This window comes from Mustela erminea, chromosome 7, assembly GCF_009829155.1.
Source record: "Mustela erminea isolate mMusErm1 chromosome 7, mMusErm1.Pri, whole genome shotgun sequence".
NCBI classification, from domain to species: domain Eukaryota; kingdom Metazoa; phylum Chordata; class Mammalia; order Carnivora; family Mustelidae; genus Mustela; species Mustela erminea.
The window spans coordinates 107,985,346-108,001,809 of NC_045620.1; the positions used below are offsets into that span (position 1 = coordinate 107,985,346).

The 16,464-nt window shown below is 37.2% G+C and overlaps 1 pseudogene; it reads right to left on the minus strand.

Moving 5' to 3' along the window:
* Nucleotides 1-12,806: 12,806 nt before the first annotated feature.
* On the minus strand, nt 12,807-13,694 carry LOC116595973 (annotated as a pseudogene).
* Nucleotides 13,695-16,464: the final 2,770 nt, after the last annotated feature.

Genomic DNA, 16,464 nt, shown 5'->3' on the forward strand with positions numbered 1-16,464 from the left:
GCAGGCTTTATATTAATAACTTTAATTTGTCTCCTGGCGGGGTTTGGAATTAAATTTTCCTCGAGTTGCAGTCTTAATGGTCTACCTATTACTGTTTGGTCCCCATGTTGTTTTCCTCTTGTCAATCAGACCCAGAGTGAGCTCCTGGGACTTACATCTTTCCCCAGTTCTCGTCCTTGGGAATTGTCAGATTTCAACCTAAATACTGGTTCTCAGAGCTAGGAACCTGATATGCTGAGCTAATCCATCTGCCTATACTTCTCCTTGTTTTATTACCTCTAAGTAACTTTTAAATTCTTTATCTCTTCTCCAGCCTCCAAATAGGCTCCTCCACAGCCTTACCACTTGGTCTCTAATCTATCCCGTATGCCACTTCTAGAATATTCTTTTTAAAGCACAAGTAAAACAGTGACCTTCCTTTGCTTAAAATCTTTCAGTGGCTCCTGGTCAGCACAGGTTAAAGATCAATTAGCTTAGCATAGCTGATACCTGACCTTGCCCTAGTTTCCTCTCACATTCTAGCCACACTGATGACTATGGTGTCCTGAATAGCTAAGCTTTTGTCCCCCCCCGCCCCCATGTTGTATCTTACCTCAAAACTTTACTCATTTCTTCGTTTTGGCCTTTGTTTAAATGTTGCTTCCTGAGAGAACTCATCCCTAACCACACTATCTGAAATAGCCCTTTCTTTCCATTATCCTATCTCTTTACCTTGTATTTTCCTAATGCTTCCCAGCATCTGCCATTAGAGTGTTCATTTATTTATTCATTGTTTATCTCCACCAGTAGAATGTATGTTTTGTCTTCTTGCTTACTGCTCTATACCCCCGACCCCAAGCCTAGAATAGGGCCTGGTGTAGAGATGATGTTTAATAAATACTTAAATTGAACAAATAAATGAATGAGTGGAGTCTGTCCCCTCTATCTGACTTTCCCTTCTCCTTCTTGGCTCACTCTTCTTCAACTGGTAACATGTGGCTAAGTGTCACCTTTTCTAGAAAGCCTCCCTTGTTAGAGCATGCCCCTAGTAGAATATGTATAAGAAGATGCTTCTCCTTAGTACCTCCATGATACTTTGAATACGTGTAAGATTAATAGCTGTATAAATATACTGCATGCTGGTGAGTGCTGTGAAGTGTGTAAACTTGGCGATTCACAGACCTGTACCCCTGGGGATAAAAATATATGTTTATAAAAAATAAAAAATTAAAAAAAATATACTGCGTGCTTACAATATTCCATGTAATCTCCATAATAACTCTATTTAGAGATCATCAACCCCACACTGTAGACAAGAGAACTGAAATTTTGGAAGGATTTACCTTGCTTGTAATAACACAGAGAGTAAGCAGTGGAGCTGAGATGGGAACCCAGGAAATTATGACTATAAAATCCTTGTTCTTAATAAGTATAAAAACACAAGCAAATGTGCAACAGCATCCACAGTTAACACCGGGATATGCTGTGGGCTTCAGAGAGAAGGAGACAAATTGATAAACATTACTGAGAAAAACGATCTGAGTTCAAGGAACCCCTGTATACCTCAGAGAGATGATGAAATGGAGTTATCATCTGTATGCATGCCTAGTGGCAGTTTTCACTGAAAACACATCGAAGGTGAATGGGCTTCTAATTCCCTGGTATTCCAGTCCAGTCCAGTACAGTTAGGGATGCTGGCTATTTCATAACAAAGCATGGTATGGAAACCATCAATGTAGGGGTTGGGTGGGGGATTGAAGCTATACCCATCAGAAAGTGGATGGAGAGTAATTTAAAGGAATTAAAGTTTTGTGACTCATCCTTCAGCCATTCTTATAAAGACATTCTCAAGAGCTCAGTGTTAGTCCCTCAGTAAGGACTGTATTTAGCTTGAGTGCGCTCTTCCACTCCTCAGTCCAGCTTGTTCGGCAGAAAAATAAATATTATAAATTAGAAAGGCAGAAGGTGAGGTGGAGGGAAGCAGATTCTAGATGTGATGGGATGGGGTGTCAAAGACAGTTCTGCACTGAGTCACTGGAGGCCCAGGGGAAAAGAAATGGCAGGACAATGATGACATTATCAAATAGTCAAACAAACCAGAACATACCATGTGAAAGAGAGCTGAAGAGAATGTGAAATTAAGCATTACATAAGTAAGAGAAGAATATGCTATGGAAGTGTGCTTCATGCTCTGGAAAAATCTGATAAGGGTCTGAATTTGATAAAACAGGAGCACTAAGGTATTATGCTGAAACAATAGAATTAGAAGGCAGGAGGGATTGTAGAGCTGACACAATTCCATTACAGATAACGAATAAACCCCAGATAGGAAGTGACAGAATAGACAAAGCTTGAAATCCAATCACAAGCATGAAGGAGAAGCTTGAGTTTTAATGGCAGGGAAGACAAAGAAATAAGAAACTAAAAGAATTAGAAAGTGCTTTCTGGTAGGCAAAGGATTCTGAACAGATTATCCTCCTAAAATAGAGAAACCATCTGATAGAAGAGAAAAAGCTTTCTGAACAATAAGAAGATTATTCTGAAATTAAAAAAAAAAAAAGAACTAAATGAGCAGGTTGAAAAGAGTCTACCAGGGAAAAATATGTATAGTGATCTAGATCAAGCCACATGCTGCTTAAGTTATGAATTACCTCAAAGATTAAAAAGAAGTACTTCTGGGTGAAGAAGTGATGCACCTACAAGGGGTCAATGCTTGGAATGCCTTCAGACTTCTTCCCAGCATTCAGTGGTAGGAGACAGGGGAGCAACATCTATGGTGTTCTGAAGGAATGTATATCTCCCCAATAATCTAGTTGGCCAAGTTTTTCTTGATTTATAAAGGCAGCAGGTATATATTTTTAAAGATGAAACAACGTATGGAATATGATGCCCATGATTCCTTTAAAAAAGCACTACTTGACAAAAAGAAGCAAAGCAAAACAAAAAGATCCAGCCAACAAAGGATAAGGCAACATCCTGTATTCAGAGATGAGGAACATGTGGTAAAGGCACATGTAGGGTCACTGAATCCAAAGGAATACTGAATTAAGACTAAATAACTAGGGGATTATGGTGGTACAATAGAATGGAAATGCTACACATCTTAGTGAAGGAAAATAGTAAAATACCCAGATAAATGTTGAGGTAGGGGAAACAAGTAGAAGGAGAGAAGGGAGTAATTTTGACTACTTATTGTTCATAGCAAGGAGACAGTGGATATGATTTAAAGCTGAAATATGAGGTTAAGAATAAGGAAAATATAATGGTTCCAATCTATTAATGTACTTCATAATTTTTTTTTCTTACCTAATGGAAAATAATATTTTGGGGGTGAAGAGTCATTTACCAGAAGTTCTGCAATTTCCTTTTGTTTTATTTCAGATTATTTTACTTTATATTATATTCATATAAAATTACATTTAATACTTCCAGTTAAATACTATTTGTGTGCTTGTTCTACTGTCATAAAATTATTTCTGTCGCTCTCCACTTGTCTACCTGAGAAGCAGTATGGTTTAGAGGAAAGCCTCTCAACTTTATTGCATCTATAAATCACATGGGGATCTTAGTGGAATGCAGGCCTGGGATGGGGCACGACATTCTGCATTTCTTGTAAGCCCCCAGGTGCTGGTGCTGCTGCTGCTGGCGCTATCCACTTTGAGTAGTAAGAGTGTGTAGGTCATGAACCGACTCCGGTTCCAGACTGCCTGCATTGATTTCTGGTGCCACCACTTAGTAGCTCTTTGACTTTGATCAAGTCCTACATCTGAATTTCCCAGTCTGTAAAATAGCAATAATAATAGTGCCCCCATGTAAATTCCTTAGAACAATGCCTGACAACAAATGTTAAATATTGTAAAAATGGCCATATTATTCCTGGACTAGAAACCTAACTTCTCTGAACCCCAGTTTTCCCATCTGTTGAAATAACTGCCTCACAGAGCTGTGTCTCTGCGTAGCGTCTGGCGTGGCATCAAAAAATGATAATTACCGATGTTTGTAATGAATTATATGAATTATAATGTAACAATACTTAAAATTTCTTACACTAACCCATATAGTCTTAGGTCTACCAGTCCCTTTATTCACTCATTCATACTTCATTCATTCATTCTATAACTAATGTTTGAGTGTTTTCTGTGTATTAGGTAGCCCTATTCAGGCACTAGTATTGTGAATAAGACAGTCCTAGTGGACCTTTCCTTCTAGTGGGAGAGAAGAAACAGAAATAATATGCAAACCAGTAATTAGGGTTGCAAATAAAAACATATATATATATATATACATATATATATATATATACATATATATATATAAATTTAAAAAATAGATCATGTAAAAAAACTAAAGATAAGAGATAGAAAATGATGCTAGGGGTGGTGGAAGGGTTAGTAAAGATGGGGTGGTCAGGGGAGACCTCTTTGAGAGGTGTCAATGGAGCAGAAACCAGATGAGGTGAGGGAGCGGGCCTTGAGAAGTTCCAGGGAAAACATTTACATCAGTGGTTGGCCTGAGATAACAGTTGAGTGTGTCTAGGTCTGAGAGAGCGTGACCCAATGTAGGAGCCACAGTCCGAGAAAAAGGCAGGGCCAGATGTGTGTTTTCTGAACCAAAAGACACAGGTCACTAGTGGGTTGCAAGCATCATTAAAAATAAATTACGTGAAGAATGGATCAGAATTTAAATTATCAGAGTATATGGTAAGGAAGAACACTGGTTTGTGGAACTATACACACACTTATATACCGGGCTGTGATTTAAAAATGGATCTGTTACTATGGATACCAGTGTTAAAAGTGTCAAATACCCCAGGCTAACTTATCTAGACCCTTGTTTGTTGTGGAAAGGAGGATGGGTATGACTCAGAACATCAAGAAGCCACTGAAGGAATCTGGGTAAAAGAGAGACACAATACGATCAGTGTTTTCAAGCGCTTTGACTGTGGAAAGCTGACTGAGGGGAGCAGGAGTGGAAGAAAACAGTGATAACTGCTTGCCAAGCCACCTCCTACCCACAGCACTATGGTAGGCAGAATTAAGTTTTCCCTTCCCCGCAAAGATGTCCAAATCCTAATCCCTGGAATCTGTGAATATGTTATATAAGGTGGCAAAAGGAACTTGGCAGATGTGACTGCAAAAATAAACAAGTAAGTAAGTAAGTAAGTAAATAAATGATGGAACTTGAAGTTGACATTGGAATAACGTTGTGGATCATCTAGGTGGACCCACCCTTATCACAACAGTCCTTGCACGTGGAAAAGGGAGATATGGGAAGCATTGGACCTGCCTTTGCTGGCTCTGAAGATGCAGGAAGGGGCATGAGCCAACGGCTGTGGGCAGGAAACATGACCCCTGGATTTTAACCTGGGGAGATCTGTGTAAGACTCTGGCCTGAGGAACTGTAAGGTTATCAATGTGTGTATTTCAAGTCACCACCTTTGTGGTAATTTGTTACGGCAGCAATATAAAACGGAGACAAGCATGTAATCTCTTAAACCTGTCTTCATCCCTCCCTTCTCCCAGACCTCTTCAGAGTACTGACATGGGATGTGGGTATAAGTGCCCTCAGCTGTCTTTACTGTCCCAAGGGTGCCTCATGGAAGCCTCTGCTCCTCCTGCTGGCTGCTCTGTGTCTGGTTCCCATTCTCGATGTCCGGTAATTGCTGGTAGCGACGATGAGCAGTTCAGCGCCTTCAATCTGAGATCTTTGTTGTCAAAGAGAGATATACAGGAGTTAAGTTGCAGAAATTTGAGGAAGGGAATGGAGATTGGCGGAGAAATTCCTTTTGCCTTTTAATTGTCACTTAAAAATGCTTAAGCAGATGGATCATCTCAAAGCTTCTGGTATTAAAGGGTGGCAAGTTGGTGATTAATTCATTCTGGGTTTATCACAGCAAAGAACAATTGTTTAGTTTGTCTCACAACCCAGAGATCATGACCTAGCGATTATGACCTGAACTGAAATCAAGGGTTGAATGCTTAACTGACTGAGGCACCCAGGCTTCCCTTTTACCAGTTTTTTTTTTTTTTTTTTTTTTTTTTTTTGTTTATTTTATTTTTTTTTTTTTTTTATTTCCAGCATAACAGTATTCATTATTTTTGCACCACACCCCGTGCTCCATGCAATCCGTGCCCTCTATAATACCCACCACCTGGTACCCCAACCTCCCACCCCCCGTCTTATTTTATTTTCTTTCTCTTTGGTTGTTTTTGCCTCCTTGGTACACTGGCTTTTAATACTTTCGTGTTTCCTCCACTGAGAGAGTTGCTTGCAGGACACACCTGACCTGTGGAACAAAGTGCTTGATCTGTGGACAGCCTCTTTTATTGAATTTATTGATGTATTCTAGATGGTTCAGGTTGTCAGAAGTCTGGCTCCTAAACACATTGGATATTACTGTGAAAACATAAGTAATACGCTCTTAAAAAAGTCTGTGAAGCTTATTTTAAAAATATTGCTTCCAGTTTTATCTCTTATCAATCTGATGGCAGGTGTTGAATAACACACAAATATATATGACAAATGGGCAACTTGGAATTTGTTTTTATATGAGATTTTCTTCTATGGAGCGGCAACCAATAACAGTTTAAATAGCAGATTGTGACAACGAATAAGATAATGTCAATGTAATAAACTGTTTTAATTTATTATTTCTGTAAATTCTTTATCCAAGACTTAATAATCTTTAATTATGGTCTGCTCTGCCATTATAAAAAAAGTATGAATTTGTTATTTGGTGAGTGGATCAGTAGTGTTTATATGGTAATCTTAGAACACAAATTCTAATGTGTTTTTTCTCTCCCCTAAAGCTGTTTGAACTTTATAGCTAGTTCTCATTAAAAATATTAAAACAATGGTATGGGGGGAAATTTCTTAGCTTTATATCAAATAGTTGATTGAATACATAAAAACTCATAATATCCAGGAGAATTTAAACTGAAAACAGTTTCAACAAGTACAAAGTCAGGTAAATATGCAAATAGAGAAAGTCATATTACTTAGCAAGATGTAGTTTCATGACTTAAGCATGGTCCCATGGCAGAGTGTTTCTGGGGGAACTGGTCTGTGGTGGAATCAGGGCGTTTGAGGTGCGTGGGTCTGTAGAGCAGGCTCTTTATTTCCCCATGCCATTGGAGCCATGCTCCTCACTTCAGCCTTAGGTGGCCTGGAATTCTCTTACCGTGTCTGCTGCAGGATGAGTGCTAAATAAAATGAAGGGTGGTCTTCCCCTGGAAATTGCCACATGAACTTGAAAGAAGAAGCTGACACCTGCCTCATTTTAGGCAGTTCTCAGCATCATGTTGTTGAATGTATTTGTGAACTGATCTATATTATCTTAGAGGAGTGGAGAAGAGCAAACACTAGAGTTACAGGGCCTGCCTCTTCCGCTAAGTAGCTTTATTGCCTTGAGCAAGTCCTTGAAACTACTCCGGGCCTTGGTTTCCTCATCTAAATAAGGGGCTAATAATAGGACCAACCTATAGTCTTATCCTGAAGGCAAGGTGAGTTAACATGTATAAAACACTTGAATCAGTGCCTAGTGTGGTAACAAATATGGCACTTTAATAAGTATCAACAATTAAAAGTACTAGATTGTGAAGGCTTTGAGGTCATTGACTGTGTGTTTCAGATTGCTGTATCCACAGTATCCAGTAGAGTTCTGTATATAGACTGAATGTTTATGTCATCTGCTGCTGCATAGCAGATTTTCTAAAATTCAAATGTTAACTGGTACTAAACTTTCATATTTTAAGGTCAATCTGCGATGTAACAAGTATTGTTAATAAAAGATCAGGTTGAAAACATCAGATTAAAAATATAACCCATTAAAGACCATGTAGATCAAAATGCTTACAGCAAAAGGTTTCCTTTATTGTGAGAAAAAATATACATAGATATGTATTTATAGCCACATTTCTTATGACAAAACACCTATCTTAGAGTTTTCATCTCTTTTTGACTATTTGGTGAAAGATTTACTATGGAGGACTGAAATTTGATCAAGTGTCTGTTTAACTCTCCCTTCTCAATTGGTTCTGCCTTGACTGGCATTCTTAACACCACCCTAATCTGACCATCCCAGTCCCAGTCTCCCTCACCCTATTCTACTTACCCCCCATACACAAAGTATCTTATTACTCTATACTCTATGTAGTTTAATTATTTATGTCTGTTATTTATCATCTGTTGTCCTCAGCTAGGATGTATACTACATTCTACAGAATGTACTATCTACAGAAGAATACTTGGCTTACTAGTACTTAAATACCCAACAAATCCTTATTGAGTGAATGAATGAACTGATCCCATATATTTAATTCTTTAAATTTCTCTCTCTCCCTTACTCTTAAATTTGAGAGCACAGGATTTTCTGGGCACACTCATGTGATTTCTGTTACCTCTTCTTATTGTCACTTCAGGTTCCTCATATCAGTTCATCTTGGAGTTATACCTTCCTTGATAAAAGTGAAATGAGGTGGTACTAAGATTTGATCCTGAACATAGTCAGAAATACTGAAACAGCATTGGAACACAGAGGTTTGAAGAGAGAGTACAATGGAGAAGAAGATAGAATCTAGCAACGCTAGGCGTGTTATATGAAATCCATCCTTAGGCAACGGGAGTGGTCTTATCAAGTCAATTTTCTCATGGAGAACCCAAAGCCAAGAATAGGCAAAGCATTTGCCCTTGTGTTTCAGGAGAGGCTACAATGAGCGTCCTGACGCTAAAGGCAAGCTCTGCAGAAGTGTCCTTGAGGCCAAGTTGGCTCCTCATGAAACCCTTCTGGTCCCTTTCGCCTCTTTAGTCCTTTCCGTAAGCCACTTAGCCCTCTGGCCATACTGGTCTTTGTCACTGGCTGCATAGGTCTGACTATATGAAAACTGGATATTTAGCATCCTTTAGCTAATTAACTTCTGTCCAACACGACCTTGGGCAAGCTTCTGTTTTCAGTGAATTGAAGACAAGATTAGTTCTTATACTTAAACACAACCTGCTCATGTAATTCCCTTTCTAAATAAAATAACCCTATCTCTTTATTTTTTGATGTATAAAATATTAATAAGCTATAAAAAACACTTCCTCATCACTCTTCAAAATATGTACTTTATCTGCAAGGCATTGTTTCACTGATTCAAGTATTCTTGGAATTGGCCTGGATATCAGATGTGGAGCCTCATCTCCTCACCTGCTGGTCCTCCTTCAGGTAAGGAACTCATTCCTTCTGATCATGACACTAATGACTTCTTACCAGTGTCACACATTGTGGTAAGACCCTCAACACATACCAATCTTGTTTAATCCATACCAGAATGCTACAAGGATGAGGACAACCACATTTGGAGCTGTAAATTCCATTTCTTGGCCAAATTTACAGAGGATGCTGTCACTCCAAAGAGCATGCTCTTAACCTCTACACTTCTTGCCTTTGCAACAATCCTTTAAGTTGTGTTATATGGGTTAGATTTGACTCGTGAATTCATGGCAGCTCATTCTATGTTTGAGCGTGAGAATTGTCTTCCTCATCTTGCACTAATGTTGGTGTCCCTTAACTTCTATCCACTGGCCCTAATTGTCTCCTACGGGGCCTATTTTCTTTTCCATATCCATTGTCAATGTCCAGAGTGGCACAGAGGGATAAATCTTGAAAAAATAACATCAACTTGGTCCTTAGCAACAGATACAAGTCATCAATAACAAATAATATTCGAAGTGCTTTTTGACTGCAGCAAAATATTAGTTTCAAAGCATACTGTCAAGCTTAATATTATTTCTCTTGCTTAGAAAGTTGGGGCCTTTTATACCCATTTTCATTTTTTAATAGGCAATCACTAAATTTCCTGTCTGGATCTGGAAAGACCTAATAAGCTCTATGTGTGTGTGTGTGTTTATGTTTATATTTATGTGTTTATGTGTAGAGTTGGAGGTAGGCCAGATTCTAACTTTAGAGTAGCTTCCTTCATACAACAAAGGGTCACATGTGGACCTACCCAGTATCTTGTATTTTGCCTTTAGAATTTGTTCTTATCTTAACTGTGTAGCTTGTTAACTCTTGAGAATGTTTACAATAAATTTTCCTAGTATATTGTCTTCATTATATTTTACCAGCTATTTTCCACTTGGAGAACAGTTCTTTCAACTACTCTATAAAACTAAAGGTTTTAGGCCTTCTGAGTTTCTTCTCATGCTGATTTTCTTCTGTTTTCCTTTTAGCTTTCACTGTTGAGTAAACATGTATATAGTTTGCTTATGCATTTCTGTTTCATGACTAGCTGAGAACTTTGATGACAGCAGGTCATTTCCAGTGATTTATGCCAACAATGAAACACTCTTGAATCTATTATTTACTATAAATTTTAATGAATCTACAAAACTGTTGTATGACTTTTCAAATAAGCCACAGTGCATCAATACATAATTTCCCCAGGTACCTTCTCTCTTAAAAGGCTGCCTGAAAAATACCTTTGTAATGAGCCAAATACAGCAGAAAAATTTTTTTCATTGAGATTAGAGGCTGAAAGATGTTCATTTACTGGAATAAAATATTTCATTTCTTTTACATTTAATATGTAACATCTAAAGCTTAAAGTCCTTTTGAGGTAAAATTTAAATATGGAGAAATGAACAGACCTTCCATGTGTGATTTGTTGACTTCTGATAAATGTACACCCCATGTGACCACAATTGAGGTGGTAAATACTTCTGTCACTCCAGAAAATTCCCTTGTGCTCATTTCCAGTCAATTCGCATGCCCATAGGCAAGCACTGCTCGATTTCAATCACTAGAGATTAAATTCAAATTCTTTTAACTTCATATAAATGGAATTATGTAATGCATAATCTGTAGCTAGCTGCTTTTGCTAAATATAAAGTTTGAAGATTCATTCATACTTTTATAAGCATTAATAACTAATTTAAAAATTTTGAAGGGAGCTTGGGTGGCTCAGTCAGTTGAGTGTCTGACTCTTGATTTCAGCTCAGGGCTGTGAGACAGAGGCTTGTGTTGCTTAAGATTCTCTCTCTCCCCGCCTTCTGCCCCCGTTGCATACTCTCTCTCTCTAAAAATAAGTAAGTAAATAAATAAAGTAAAAAATTTGAATAGTATTTCATTGTGTAAATATGCCACAATTTATTTATCTAGTCTTCTGTTGATGGACATTTGGATTGTTTTCAGTTTTGGGTTATTATGTAAAGAGCTGTTTGAGCAAGTCTTTTTGTGGACATATGCACATATTTTTTGTGGACATAATTTTTCATTTCTCTTAAGTAAATATGTGCATGTGCAAATGCTGTCATAGGGTAGATGAATACTTAGCTCTATAAGTAACTGCTAAACTTAATGTTAAAAGAAACTGACAGAACTAATGCCTTTTTATTCTACAATAATGTGAGAAGAGCCCAGCTGTATCCTACAGCCAGACTTTGATTTAGCAAATTTTTTTTTAGAAATATTTAGTAAATTTACTCAAATGAAGAAAGCTTAAATGATACAGAACTGAAAATATTAGGAATCTATATATAATAAAAAGTGAATATAAATTAGCCAACTCCATGGACATTTCCAGTTAAGGCTTCATACAAATACATATTCACCTTTCTCTTTTATATAGGAATAATAGATACATACATGACACAATGATTCTGGCAAAGAAAAAAATCAAAGATCCTAAAAATATTCTCAGGTTTTAAAAATGGTATGGAATAGGTTTTAAGAACCACATCCTACATGAGCAAAAACCCCTGATTTAAATCCATGATTTTATTATGACAGAAGCATGGTCAGTTTTAATTTTTTTAAACAGGTATTGGTATCATACACATTGGCTTATAAATAATTAATGCATTTTGCATACACAGTCTCAGTGTGGACAAATTTTTAGTATTGATTATTTGCTATGACATTTTAAACTTGCAAAGTCTTTTCAAAATAAGAAACTAGGGGCACCTGGGTGGCTCAGTTGGTTAAGCCACTGCCTCCGGCTCATTTCATGATCCTGGAGGCTCGGGATCAACTGCTGCATCAGGCTTCCAGCTTCGCAGGGAGTCTGCTTCTCCCTATGACCTTCTCCCTTCTCAGGCTCTCTCTCACTGTCTCTCTCTCTCTCAAATAAAAAAAAAAAAAAAAAAAAAAAGAAACTAGCTGCACACATTTAAGTATTTTCTTCTAAAACACAATCTTCAAAAAAGTCACAATTAGTTTTTGTGATTCCTAGTCATAAGTCCTGTCTTCTTTTTGACATAGTATAACTTATATTCTTTTTTTTTTGTATGACTTATATTCTTATGCAGGATTGCATTAAGACCAGTCATTCTTTTATTTATTTATTTATTTATTATTTAAATATTTTTATTTATTTATTTGACTGACAGACATCACAAGCAGGCAGAGAGGCAGGCGGGGGGGGGGGGGGGGAAGCAGCACCCTGTTGAGCAGAGAGCTCTATGTGGCTTTCCATCCCAGGACCCTGAGATTATGACCTAAGCTGAAGGCAGAGGCTTAACCCAGTGAGCCACCCAGGCGCCCCAAGACCAGTAGTTCTTAAACAGTGTTACCAAAGAACCATGTAAATCCCAAATGCAGCAAAGGCAGGCAGTCTTCATAGTGTTCTTTCACCTCATTGAAGTTGAAGCTGCTCCTTCTGGATATTTTTCTACTTCAATGTGAAGTAGATTGTTAGGGTTTCATTAGTGGTTTCATATGTGGCTTTTTAAAGAAAAAAATAAAAGGGTTTTGATTTCTTTTCACATTTCACAGTTCTCAGATGAGACTTTTTTTTTTTTAAAGAAATTTTAGTCTGAGGACATTTTGAATAATAAAATGTTCTTGAGTAGATGAAGTCTGTCAATGCAACTGTAATAAATAAGCACTTACATCCTTGGCGTTATTACCAGTATATCCTGGAACCAAAGTAAGATGGTTTTCCTGTTCCCATAATCCCTTTAACTGTTGTTTTACAATCTGAATATTTCCATCATGTATAATTTCTGTTTTGGATGATAGTTCTGACTACCACCTTTTTATGACTGCTTGAAGCTGGTTTAAACCAACTATTATATATTCTTCAAATTTGCTTTTAAGTAGGAACTTCTCTAAAGGTAGCAAATCTACACAGCAGCCAAGTGAGATGTATTGTTTTTCTTCCTGTAAACTATCGGTGAGCACAGGAAGGCAGTCCACAACAGCTCCAAGGTCTTCTATCTTCACCCAATAAACTACAAGTTCACTTCTATTCCTCTTTCTCCAGAATGTTACAGCTACATTCAATCTCAAATACCTGCTGAACCAAACCTGTGCCATTGTTTCATGGTCTTCAGAAACCTCAGAAAAAAGCCCACTATGTTTTGATGATGGGCTTTCTGTCTGTGAAGAACCAGAATCACTGGAATTAACCAAATATGTTCGACGATCATGGCGTACCTTTTCAGGCAGGTGGGCTACACAAGCCAGTTGATTTTCTTTATTTGCCATGTCACAGCCCCCACTTGTAGGGGACTGTTTTTTCCCTGCAACCAGAATTTGGAAAAGGACGATGCACTTTCTTTCTGTGGTAGATCCCTGATGTAGTATATCTGGGTTTTCCACAGTTTGTCCAACTGTTCTTTTTACGTAAGCAGTCAACAATTTGGGAGCTTTCCTAACCTCCTTCATGCTCTTATTAGTAAAATTTGAGATCCCTTTTCTAGGAAGATCAGTGGAATGATCCTCAATATTATTACAAAAGACTTTTTTTCTTTTTCTTTCTTTCTTTCTTTCTTTTTCTTTTTTTTTTTTTTTTTTAACATTGTAGGCTTCAGATGCCATAGTCTCATAAATACCGATGCCTCATGGCACCTCAGGACGCCTCAGCCCAGACCCGGCACTGATCACCTGAGCCCAACAACCCAGAACGTCCCTCTGCTCTTGCGCTGAACCCCACTGTAAGCCATTCAAACGTGGCTGTGCACGCAGCCTGCTGGGATCCGTTGTAGCAATTTTTCTTAATTAATAATTCCTGATAACGAGTTTTTTAAAAAAAAATAGATTTAACCTAATTGATGTATTATTCGAAAGAGACTTAAATTTTAATTGAAATACACAGTAAAAAACTTTAAATATATTTTGATTCGTCTATGTAATATAGTGCATCCCTATGGAGAATACATCTGGTTAAGACAAGTCTGTAGGATGCTATTGTGGGAGCCAGGGATTTACCCATTATGGTCAGGAAGAGTCCAGCCAGTAGAGACACTGCCAATATATTAAATATATTCCATATATAATAACACCCAGAACTTTACTACTACCAGTGATGAGTTGAGAAGGCTGAGCCCACACTATGTACTGAGAATTTGCCATCTTTTCTTCATTTGTTGCAGTTTGGCAATTGCATGTGATGTTGGACCAATGCCAAGATCATAACTGCTGTTTTGTGTATTGCTGTGTTGAAATTACTTGTGAGGCAGGAATTTTTAAAAATTAACAATAGTTAAGGTAGTAATGTGTATATATGTATATGCATTATGAATATATGAATATATATGTATATTCATATATTCCAGTACCTATGAAGTGCCCAGTGTGCCTCTTTCCAATTATATCCTTCTTCCTCCTTCATTTTCAGGGATAACTACAATCTTGAATTTTGTGATTAGCATTTCCTTACATTTCTTTATAACCTTGCCTTTTATATTCCTAAATTAAATTTTGCTTAGATTCCCATGTTTTTGACATTTGTGTTAAAGGAAATGTATTGTATATATTCTGCAGCTTGCTTTGTTCCCTTTTTGTATTATACTTACTCATGTTAATGCATGTAGCTATAGTTCCATCATTTCTGCTCTTGGTAGAAGATTGAGTTATTTCTAGTTTCTCTTTGCTGGGGAAAGCAATGCTATTCCAAATATGGTTTCTCTTTCTTTTCTTTCTTTCTTTTTCTCTTTCTTTCTTTCTTTCTTTCTTTCTTTCTTTGAGAGAGCACGAACAGAGAGGGAGGGGCAGAGGAAGAGGGAGAGAGAGAATCTTAAGCAGGTTCCATGCCCAGTGTAGGGTTTGTTGCAGGGCTTGATCTCACAACCCTGAGAACATGACCTGAGCCAAGAGTTGGTCACTTAACTGACCAAGCCACCCAAGCACCCCTCAAATATGTTTATGTATATCTCCTGGTAAATAGATGCAAAATTTTCTGTAGAGTATAATCTTTGGAGGAGAAATTGTTGGGTCATAGGATATGTGGATTTACACTTTGCTGGATAATGACAAATTGTTTTCCAAAGTAGTCATATTAATTTATACTCTCACCAGGAGTGTATAAAAAGTCCCTTTGTGTCTGAACTTCTTATTGCCTGGTTATTTAGTTTTTGTCAGTTTGGTACATTTAAAATGAAATCTCCTGGTCTGATTTACATTCTTCTGATTACTAATGAGAATAGAGTGCCTTTTCATATTTTAGATTTGTGTTTCTGCTTCTGTGAAGTGTCTTCCTTTGCCCATTTTTCTAACAGATTTTCTTTTTCCTTATTATTAGAAGGTTTTCTTTTAAGTCTCTTTTGTGGATTATGTGCTTTCCAGATAACTTCTCCCAGTTCTTAATTTTCTAAGTAGTTGAATTTATCAGTCTTTCCTTTAGGATCTATGCTTCTTTGTCTTCCTTTTAAGGAGGTCATAAAGAAACCCACCTACGTATTTTTTCTAAAATGTTTTCATTTTTTTCCTCTTTTTATTTATGTACTTCAATTTCACTTTCCCCTCATATGAAAAGCCATTTGCTGCAGCACAATTTACTGCATGGTCCTTCCTGTTTGGTGTCTCCATCACACACGATGCTTGTATGGATGCATACTTCTTCATGGACTCTGCTCAATTCTGTTGATCTGTATTTCTATTTCTGTACCAGCATCACACAATCACTTGTAAAATACTGAACATAACTTCAGCTAATTAAGTAGCCTCTTTCAATAATCCTCTTTTTTGGTCATCTGCAGAAAAGTTTGCACAAAATTGGGGTGGTGTTTTCTTTGAGCATTCGGTGGAAACTTGCCTGTGAAGCCATCCAATTCTGATATTTTCTTTGGAGGAAGAGGCTTAGTTACCAGTTAAATTTATTTTGTTCTTTTCATTCTCTATCTGCAGTTGTGTTCTTGTTTTAATCACATTTTAATTTGCATTTTCTCTTTCTTGTTTTCTTGATGAAAATTGCTAATATCAGTTTAGTATTATTTTTTAAAAACCGACTCTTGGTTTATTTCATTTTCTTCATACTTTTCTTGTCTATTTAAATTTTGTTCTCATCTTTCACTTCTATATTTGGATTTCTTTGAGCTTATTATATTATTTTTATTCCTAAGGACTTAAATGAATGTTTAGGTTATTAATTTTTAGCTTTTTTTATTTAGTAATACAAATATTTCTGGCTATCCATTTATTTCAAAGTTCTATTTTAGGGGTGCCTGCGTGCCTTAGTTGGTTAGGTGGCTGCCTAGGTCAGGTCATGATCCCAGGATTCTGGG